Source organism: Folsomia candida, unplaced genomic scaffold (genome assembly GCF_002217175.1).
Source record: "Folsomia candida strain VU population unplaced genomic scaffold, ASM221717v1 Fcan01_Sc027, whole genome shotgun sequence".
Taxonomy (NCBI): domain Eukaryota; kingdom Metazoa; phylum Arthropoda; class Collembola; order Entomobryomorpha; family Isotomidae; genus Folsomia; species Folsomia candida.
The window spans coordinates 1,388,260-1,398,848 of record NW_019091219.1 but is presented as its reverse complement, the minus strand read 5'-3'; the positions used below and the strand labels follow the sequence as shown (position 1 = coordinate 1,398,848).

The 10,589-nt window shown below is 40.0% G+C and overlaps 1 long non-coding RNA gene across 2 annotated transcripts; it reads right to left on the bottom strand.

Annotated features, from left to right (window-relative positions):
- Nucleotides 1-3,111: 3,111 nt before the first annotated feature.
- On the bottom strand, nt 3,112-10,022 carry LOC118438829. 2 transcript variants are annotated; one of them, XR_004837086.1, is made up of 5 exons: nt 9,915-10,022; nt 4,430-4,503; nt 4,291-4,365; nt 3,832-3,935; nt 3,112-3,238 (listed from the first exon to the last, which is right to left on the bottom strand). It is a non-coding gene; the product is annotated as an uncharacterized LOC118438829 (long non-coding RNA). The 2 variants fall into 2 exon arrangements; XR_004837087.1 differs by lacking the exon at nt 3,832-3,935.
- Nucleotides 10,023-10,589: the final 567 nt, after the last annotated feature.

The following is a 10,589-nucleotide window of genomic DNA, read 5'->3' as shown; positions in this document are numbered from 1 at the left end:
CGCCCCGCACGGGCACTTGTGGGGATCGCAGATATCGCAGCCGAGGCGGAGTGCGATGGCGACACGAAAGGTCTCATTTGGGAGAAGAGTGCCCAGTTGTGGAGAGGGGAGGGCGTTGAGCCACACCCCCGCAAATTTGTCACGGAGGGAGCGTAGGCGGGCAGTATCCTCCGGGATAACTGCCAAATCGGCGAGTTTGGACAAAGTGTTGTCCAATATGGGGCGTTCCCAAGCTGCCTGGATCCCCCTCACGGTCTCAGGTGGGAGGTCGGTGAGGCCCAGGTCGGTCCACCGCTGCACCCCCTCTGCCATGGCGATGTCGGTGCCATGGAGGTGGTCCGGAAGGAGACGTTCTACGTGGGGCAGGACGCTGTGGACCGACGCTAAAAAGCACGGTATCGCCACATCCACAGCGTGCCTGACCCCCAGGCCGCCTTCCTTCACGGGGAGGGAGGACTGCATCCATGCAGCCTCCGAGAGGGTACAGTTGAGGATCCCTTCCAGGGCGTCCTTTAGCGTGGCGTCGTAGTGGACGAGGCGTCCAGCATTTTCCCATTTATACTGCGTATCTATTTACATACTTCTTCATTTTGGGACTTCTAACCCTTTATTTTCACTCGGATTAATAAAATAGTCTAGGAAAAACAAGGATCTGATTCACAGCAGATAGAATAAAACACATGTTTGGCTATCAACAAGAATGAGTACTAATAAATTAGAATCATTTACAAAAAGATACATAATTATTTGTACATCTGTACATCTAAATACGGTCTCTCTTGTAAAATAGTTACGCTTACGACACTGTTAAAACATATTTCATGATACAAATTGGTATATCAAAGTATTTATGCAATCGCGACTGCCAAATTATAACCTGATCCTTGCTCGTTCACGTATGTACATACGTACTACACGTTATTACACATTGTACAATGTGCGCATTATTCGCAAATGTGTGCAACGCGTATCAATAATAGACTACAACCTAGAGAACTACAACTTTTAAACTACAACTTCCAGCTAGATAAAAAAAAATAAAATAAAATAATCCTTTAAAGTCAACAGATATCAGTTAAAAGCAAACTGGTTTCCAATCTATGGCTGTCCTTCTCACCATATAACTCTGGTGATGAGTCGGATCTTCTCACAGAGAACGGACTCTGCGAGGGCTCCCCTTTCTGGCATTGCCAGACCGTCTGGCCGGGCTCACCCAACCATGAGAGGAGCACCCACCCCGTACTAACACCGAGCCGAGTAGGATTAGCAAATAGCTTCCCGGACAGAGAGGAATCGAACGTGTGACTGCGTGGTGACAGTTCCGCCCCCGAACCCCTAAGCCAAGGGCTATTGCTTAGGGGTTCGGGGATAGACAGCAATATTTTTTTATGCCAGAGGTACGGGAAGCTTTGCGTATGTGGAGTGCAAAGACCGCGCCTGCTATGCTGATGTAGTTTTAACCGCGCAATATGGGACTGGTATTTATAAATTCATACCAGTCCCATATTGCGCGGTTAAAACCGCATCAGCATAGCAGGCGCGGTCTTTGCACTCCACATACGCAAAGCTTCCCGTACCTGTGGCATAAAAAAATAAAGACTTACAATGGAACCTTTTTTCAAGCTTCACCGGGAACGCGTAACGAGTTATGGCAAAAAATCAAGCTAAAAATTAGAAGTCACGTGACATTTATCTTTCCGTTGAACGGCCCCTTTGAAGCAAAATATTGGGGTCAAAGTTCGTACTTCTCCGTGGTTTTCGCCCCGTGGAGGAAATTTGCTCAAAAATGGAACTTAACCAGCAATATTTTTTTCAAAGGGGCCATTCAACGGAAAGATAAGTGTCACGTGACTTCTAATTTTTTGCTTAATTTTCTTGCTAGTCGATCCAAGTTTAGCTTGAAAAAAGATTCGATTGTTAGTGATTTCAAAATGATAAATACACAAAATGATCTTTTACCATCCGGAGAAGGAGCACAGTGCCCAAATATAGCAGCAGCCGCCGTTGTGCTGTCAACCAAGATTATCTAGTTAACATTAATAAATTCCTTAACGAGTTCAAGCTTATTCGCATGATGAGGATAGAAATAATTCGTGTCTTTTCAAAATCATGCACAAAAATTATTATTCTGAATTATAAATAAATATTTGTGAAGTTAGGTAAGATCAAGATTAATGTGCAGGCATTGCCAAATTTTCGAGTGGAGATACATAAGTAAATTCCGTATGTCATTGACGTACGTAATTTAGTAATCTCACTCCATTCATTCGCATCATGAGAAAAGAAATCCGTGACTTTTCTTAATCATGCCCAAAATTGATGTTATTATTATTCGCAATTATTATGAAGTTAGGTAAGATCAAGATTAATATGCGGTTAATCTGTGACTGAAATTTGTACATATACTGCATAATGTTCAAACTAAATATTGACATATGTATGATTTAAAAATTTTGTGCTTGGGATGCTCAGAAAGTGTTTGCTATTTGGTTGGGTCGATTGTTTCGGTGTGCATAAAATTATGGACCTTATTAAATTTTTTTATTCAACAATGGAGAGGTGTGACGTGGTCAGTACTGATTTTAAATTGTTCACGCTCAGAAATAAACCGACCCATACTTTTGCGTTTTCCAGAAAAAAAACAATGTTTTATCATGTGGCGGTTTTTCACAGAAAAAAAACAACTCATCCAAAATTTTGATTTTTCAACACGCCGTGACTTTTCGAATTATAACAAGATTAAAAAAAACTAAATACAATTTTTGTTCACAATTACAGACTAACTGTACATATGTACCTCCCAATAATAATAAACATTCATATTTTTATTTTTTTTAAATTGATATTTTATGCTATTTCAGAACTTTTAAAACGCAATTTTTTTACAATTTAAAACTTCTTAAAAATGAATTGATACATGCATTCGGAAAATCCGGAAATAAATACGATTTTTGATAAACGCGGAAAAGTAATTATATTGTTATTGGTCCACCCTCGTATGTACGTATTTATATGGACGATCCCAAATTTGGAATGCTAATATAGTCAAAAAATAATCTGGGTGGATCTTGGTTTGTGTACCCCTCGTTAATAAGGCCATTAAATAAATCATCTAAAACCGAAAGAGTTTATTGTTCCGCAATCATTTCCTGTTTCTGGACCATTTACAAATATGTATATATGTTTACGTGAAATATATATTGTATAAGTTCGCCTCCCACAGAGAGTTATGGCAATGCTGAAATAAAATTGGAATGAATTATTAGTACCGAATTGATTGCGGTTTTGTTTGAGAGTTTAACTAGTTATAATTTTATATTTCCGTTCTATGAGAGCAAGTAATTAATTATTCAATTACTAGTAACTAGCTACCGTAAATGAGCTAATATGCGTACGTTAAGCACCACCTTTTTTTAACCTAACCGAAAAGTCAATAATCTTCTCCTTTTCAAAATATGTTCAATCTTAGAAAACTGTCTCATACATACGTCAAAATATGACCTTCTAGGCCATTCACTTCATTTAGAGGTCAAAATCGACGTCACCATTGATCTCTGAGTCAAATTTCCTATCAAGTAGATTATACCATGTAAATATGTATGTAATTTAATATTTTGTGACCATCTTTGACCGTGAAGAGTGTGCTCTTGGCAAATTCTAACTTAGTCTCTTACTTAACGGAAGGATCTTAGGTTAAAACTTTCAATGCCATATGTCCTTCCGTTCATTAGCTATCGGAGGTACAGACAGACGGACGGACGGACAGGCGGACAGACATGATGATCTTAGGAAATGCTTTCCCCCTTAATAAATATGTATTGCCATATGTACCTTGACCAAGCTTGCCCCTACGATTCCACGAAGTGCGTAATAATAGCGGCAATATATCTGCACACTTTTGTTGAAAGGGGTATCCGCAGATTTGTACTCCTTCTCTGCCAGGGATAGAAAAGAAAAACACAGATGCAAAATTTCATTGTTTAAGTAACTTCCACCGTCCATTAAGTAGTGCTTATTTCTACCAAAAAGGTAGACAAGTTTACAATTTGAGTAATTGGCCCCTTTCAAGAAAAATGTGGGGGGGCAAAGCTAACTTTACCTGTTCAAAGGGGCAATTCAACAGAAATATTAGTATCATATGGTTCTAAATTTTTGGCTTAATTTTTTGGTATAAATACTAAATGCCGGTGTTCAGGTTCCATTTTCAGAATTATGTTTTTCCCCGTTGGAGAAATCCCTTTTAATTAGACAAACGTTAAGCCTAATCAAATCAAAACTCAAAGTTCTCACCGAAGTTGGCAACTCCTTCTTTACGTTTTGGAACCTCTCCAAATTATCACTGACAAATTTTGCTGATCCACATTTCTAAATAAAAAATGCACTGCATTTAGTCTCCTTTCAAAGAACTTAATAAACCTTGCCTCGATACCTTTTCCACGTTCGAATAATAGCAATGATCCAAGAGTTTAAATTTTTCATGGAATTCAGACTCCTTTCGTATTTCTGAAAATATAAATGGCTATGTTGCTCTTCGAATTTTGTAAATAAAATGTTAAGGTGAAAATATGAATAAGTTAGATACAAATAATAAGTAGAAATTAAGTGGTTGCAAAACTCATGCAAAATAAAAATCGAGATTCTAACCTATCGACCTTGTAAAAGTAAAAATTATTGATTCAGATGCAATAAAATCTTCATTTTACAAAAAATCGTGCTTCAAAATAGCTATTTGAATTCATATATGGAAAAAGGGAAAGGTAAGACAAACAAATTTTTCAAAGTAAAAACCCATATTCAGTGAGACATTAATTAATTTGGACTTTGATTAATTTAAGAATTATCAATGTAATAATTCTTAAATCAATTAGTATGAAATAAGTAAGTCCGAATTTTAAGGATTCTTTTACCCAAACCTACCTGGGCATAGCACAATGGGCAAGGGGCCTAAAAATGTGGCCATTAAGGCGGTATCTTGAATTGGCTATTCATATATTTCAACGTGTAGTACATAACCAACCTGTCCTCCATGCAAAATATTAAACCAAATGTTACCCCCACTCAGGCGTACCCGTGAGGTAAACTTTTTATAACACATTACGAAGATAGGGCGGATACATTTTCTAAAAACTTCACAAAACTTCACGCATGGCGGACTCAAAACGTATGTCATTATAGAGCCCATGGTGTGCTGAGTATACCCTGCTGCGACCATCTGCGACCGTCAAGCTTTGTTGCAACCACACCCACTTTTAGGCATTTAAGTTAAAAAAAATCAAATTTACGTTGAATTACTTTTACTCAAGTATGCTTTAAGTATACTCACTCATTGGACTTTCTCAGCAACCTGAGGTGGTAGCAGGAACTTATTTTGGGTGCAAAAACCCCACCCACTGGCAGGGGAATCAAAATTAAAGACATTTCTTGCTGAAAGGCTTGATACCCGATCTTGTCATACAACATTGACAGTTGAAATTCGGATTACTTTTGAACTTGTTGACCGATTTTAAAATTTGTGACTGTTTTGGAAACCTCAGGTAAATGGACGAAATATATATTTCCAAATTTTTTTGATTCGACCACACCCCCTCCTATGAGTTGAGGAGGAGCAAAACCGCCTCGTGGAGAAGGTTCTGTGAGAGTGTCGAGGAGGCACCTGTTGCTGCCCGACTTTCACGCATCCTTCGAAACGATGGTACCATTAAATTAGGATCACTGGATAAGGGTGGCGGTGCTTACACCAGGACCCTATCAGAGACCTATGATTTATTACTGGATCAATCGTTCCCAAGGGACCCTCAACGGGTCCCATGGGAACCTGACAATAGCAAAATGGATGATGAATCCATAAATCTGATGATCACATCTTCAAAAATCAGCAATATAATTAACTCGTTTGGCCCACTAAAAGCGGCCGGAAAGGATGGTATCTTTCCCTTCTACAGCGTGGGCTAGCAGAATTAACTCCGTATTTGGTTCCTCTAATGAGGGGGTGCCTGACCTTTGGTTACACACCTCTTAAATGGAGAGAGTCCAGAGTGGTATTCTTACCGAAGCCAGGAAAGGAGAGTTACGAAAGGGCGTCCGCTTGGAGGCCCATCTGCTTAACATCCTTTCTGCTAAAAATACTCGAGAAATTGGTAGATGGCTGGGTCCGCACGCCTGCTCTCGTAGACAGACTGCAGAGACACAGTCAGTACGCTTATATGAAGGGCGTCTCCACAGAGGCTGCCCTTCATCAGATTGTTAGCCTTGTTGAGGGGGCCCTTGACTCTGGCGAGTACTGCATTGCAGTGATGCTGGATGTGAAGGGCGCTTTTAATGAGGTTAGATCAGATTCTATTATGCGCAGCCTTAGGAGGTTTGGCGTCAATGAGGTATGTATTCGATTTATTGAGCACATGCTTCGGACACGAAACACTTGGGTAACTGACTCTACTCATGAGATTGGGAGGGTGGTGGAGAGAGGGTGCCCTCAAGGGGGAGTCCTTTCACCACTTCTCTGGGATCTTGTCGTGAGTGAAATTCTGGAAAAACTGCATCTTCGTTTCCCTCAACTGTACTCACAGGGCTATGCCGACGATCTCACAACTGTGGGGCGGGGCATTGACCTTGGTACGGTGGGGAGTCATGTGCAGAAAGCAGTAAATCTTGTTAGTGACTGGTGCAAAGAGGTGAGCCTGTCAGTCAATGATAAGCTTGCCCTAGTACTATTCACTAGGAGGTACAAATTCACTGCTCCTGTGATCAAGTTGGATGGTATTCCCATCCCTTATCAAAAGCAGGTAAGATATCTTGGGGTCTTATTGGATCACAAGTTGAATTGGGGCCCACTATGCAGGGCTAGGGCACAAAAAGGTTTGCGTGCCCTGGCCCAGTGCAGGAGGGCCATTGGTAAAACCTGGGGTCTTTCCCCAAAAATCACAAATTGGATCTACAAATCCATAATTCGCCCGGCCATGGAATATGGGTCACTATTGTGGGCTCCGGCTACACAGGTGAAGTCCCACATGGCCCAGCTGCAAAGAGTACAAAGGTTTGCCATGCTTGGTACAACCGGTGTAATGTCTAGCACTCCTACTGCAGCCCTGGAGTGTCTACTGGGGCTTGCCCCAGTGGATATTCGGGTACAGCAAGTTGCACTACGTACCTACCATCGCCTCGCTCACCACGGCCAATGGAGAAAATGGTCTGGGGGTGATCGGACGATGGTGCTAAAACATAACAAGTTTGTAGAAATCATGGCATCTGGCATTCCAGAATTCCAGATGCCATGTGAGAAACTTGTTAATCCACCAGCAGAGAGGAACTTCTCAACCTCCATCTGTTCGGCGCAAGATTGGGAGGATGGTAGCGTGCCCACGGATGCCGCTGATGTGAGCTGTTTTACAGACGGCTCACGGATGGGCGAGAGCTCGGGTGCGGCTTACTACTTCACATACAACAACCTTGTCCAGGAAGCTGTGAGGTGCTCTATTCCTCTGGGATGGGCACCCACGGTTTTTCAGGCAGAAATTATGGGTGTTATCAGGGCCTCTGAAATGCTGACCGACAATTCTCAGAACTATGGCTTGAACGTTGACTTCTTCATTGATAGTCAGGGTGCCATTAAAGCACTCACTAGCCCACGGCCAGTTTCATCACTGACTGCTGAGGCTATTGAGATGCTAAATCATATTGGGAAGACTAAGAAGGTAACACTTCATTGGATCCCCTCTCACCATGGATTTGAAGGGAATGAAGTGGCTGATTTGTTGGCCAAGGAAGGTACTCTTACTGAGTATCTTGGCCCACAGCCCTCTATTCCTCTTTCCAGAAGCACTGTAATCTCCAGCATTGTTAACTGGGCAAGATTGCAGCATACCAAATCGTGGAAAAGCAGCAAGGGTTGTTTAACTTCCAAAGCTTTTCTCTTTGCCCCTTCATCAGGGCTTAGCAGAAAGCTTCTAACCCTAAATCGAAATAATCTGCGATCAGTAATACAAACCTTAACCGGGCATTGTACTTTAAATGGGCACCTTAGGACAATGGGATTAGTTGATGAGGCCACGTGCCTATGCGGCCGTGGCCCTGAGACTGTATTTCATTTTCTTGGATCCTGCGACAAGTACTGTGCCCTAAGGTTAGAACTCTTTGGGAGGCACGATTTGCCACCAGAGCAAATAGTTACTATGCCTCTGCCCGATCTGATTCAATTTATAATCAGATCAGGGCGGTTTGTTGATCAAGCTAGATCGGTAAATCGTGAGAGTCATAACTCTGCACAGTAAGCGGTGTATACGGGGAGACTGCAATAAGCCCTAGTGCTTGCGCAGCTGACGGTCCAGTCCAACAATGGCAGGATCGTCACCCCACCAATACATACATACATACACCCCCTCGAAATTAAGGTCACAAGATGAAAGAAATTATAAAACATAATTAACAAATACGGATAAATTTCAAAGACTAAAAATCTAACTTCATGTCCAAAACATACCTCAACACAGTGGGCACTATAAGCAATATTCAAATGGTCACATGCTACACCCCTAGTGGGCGTGGCCCACGGCGACTTTTAGATTTTAACGGAACCATGTCATGTGACGTATCATTTTTCTCAGCTCGACGAGGTGATTTCAACGGAATACCTAAACTCGGGAAACCGCACCCCCAGTGGGTGTGGTTCTAAGCAAGTTGTCGATTTTAACGAAACCATATCATGTGATATATCATTTTCTTCGGCTCGACAAGGGAAACTCGACGGAATACCTAAAATTGGGAAACGGCTCCCCCAGTGGGTGTGGTTCCCACAAGTGAAGGGCCCCGACTGCTACTCGTGTCCAGGGTACCCACTATGTTTTTTAGAATCTACTAGGAACCCAGATGAAAGATTCATTCATATTTCCGTGTAAAACTCAAATTTGGCATCGTGCTGTGGCGCCAAATTCGCCAAATTTGGATGTTTTTATACTTGAAACTGCCATAACTTTTGAAATTCTGGACGGATTTTCAAAATTTTGGGGAAAAAATCATGACAAGGAGTTCAACTTTCTTATCCCATGATATTTTTTCTAAAATTGTCGGTTTTAACTTTTCGCAAAATTCCGTAATTTTCTTAGAATTGGGGGTTCGTCGAAAAATAGCTAAGGATATTGCAAAAATTAGAAATATTTTTTTTTGACTTTTTCTAAAAGATTTCGACCTTTGTGATAATTTTAAGCATAAAATTTTGAAAATCCGACATACGCTGCAAAAGTTATGGTGGTTTGAAATTAGTCGAAAATTCAAGTTTTTAAGTTTGGCGCCACACAGTTGAGTAAAATTTACTCCGGATTGAGTAAAATTTACTCACGGCTGAGTAAATAGAAGAGGATGACACAACCAAACGTTAAAAATTATGCAACTTTGTGCACAATTTAAGCACCGGCACAAATCTTGATAAGCCCAGCGCAGCCCAGAATTTAAAATTTTTACGCTTTAAGTTTTCCCTCTAGCTGCGGGAATAATTTGATGACTGAAATATGTTCTACGTAACTTTTTAATACTTTCCTTAAAAGTTTAACCAACTCCCACATGGGGAACTTTTAAAAATTTCATAAAGGTCTACATATTTTTATGTGTATCGTCATATTACATATCAGATTTTGGAGAATTTTAAAAATTTCAAATTACAATGCGGCAGTGTTGTAATTACTTAAATATGTATGATCAGGAATGCATTATTTTTATTTCAAGTTAAAAAAATTCATGGATAACTTTCGAAAACTACACAAGCGTCTATGTTTACCCCGTCAGCCTCAGTTTTATTGATTGTGGGAAATTTTGACAATTTATAATTTCAAGCCACAATTTTGGATAAATTTTACCTTTTGGTTGTGTCACCCTCTTTTTTACCAACACACAGTAAATTTTACTTATTTTTATTTAAAGTGTACCAAAATTATGGCCAAGATGGACCAAAGTCGAACTTTCTGAAAAAAAGATGAAAAGGTGATGCCAAAATCCATGTCAAATATGGAATTGGATTTACTGCGAGGTTTTGCTACGTCTATTTTTTTTAATTTGTACATGCTGATTACCAATTTTAAGTTAAAATCCTCTTGATGTCTGATTGCGTGTTTGTGTGACGAACTATTTACGAATGGCACGCAAAGCTACATACAGAAATAGTTTTTTTATAATGCAGGTTATTAAATAATGACAGAAAACATAAAAGGTTTTCCGTGATCTGAATGCAATTTTAACATGAGGATCGACTTGCAGTACATATTGGTGAATAGACATTAGATAAGCTGCAATAGATAAGCGTGCAACTTTGGTCAAAACTTTGGCAGTGTGCGAAATTAATTTTCGTAAAATTCTTTTGATTATTCTCTTAAAAGTAGTGTTGCGCTTTTACTGTAAATGCACTTTAAAAATTGTTTCAATTTTTTTCAAAATTCTGAGATTTTATTCATGGAGAATCTCCATTGGAGATTCAGGATATATATTCAGGATATAAAAATATCTCAAAAATTAAAAATTTGTATTGGTTTTATTTACTCCTTAAAGTTTTGATCATTTTAAGCACACAATTTTAAAAACATGCAAAATGCAAATATTTAAGTTTA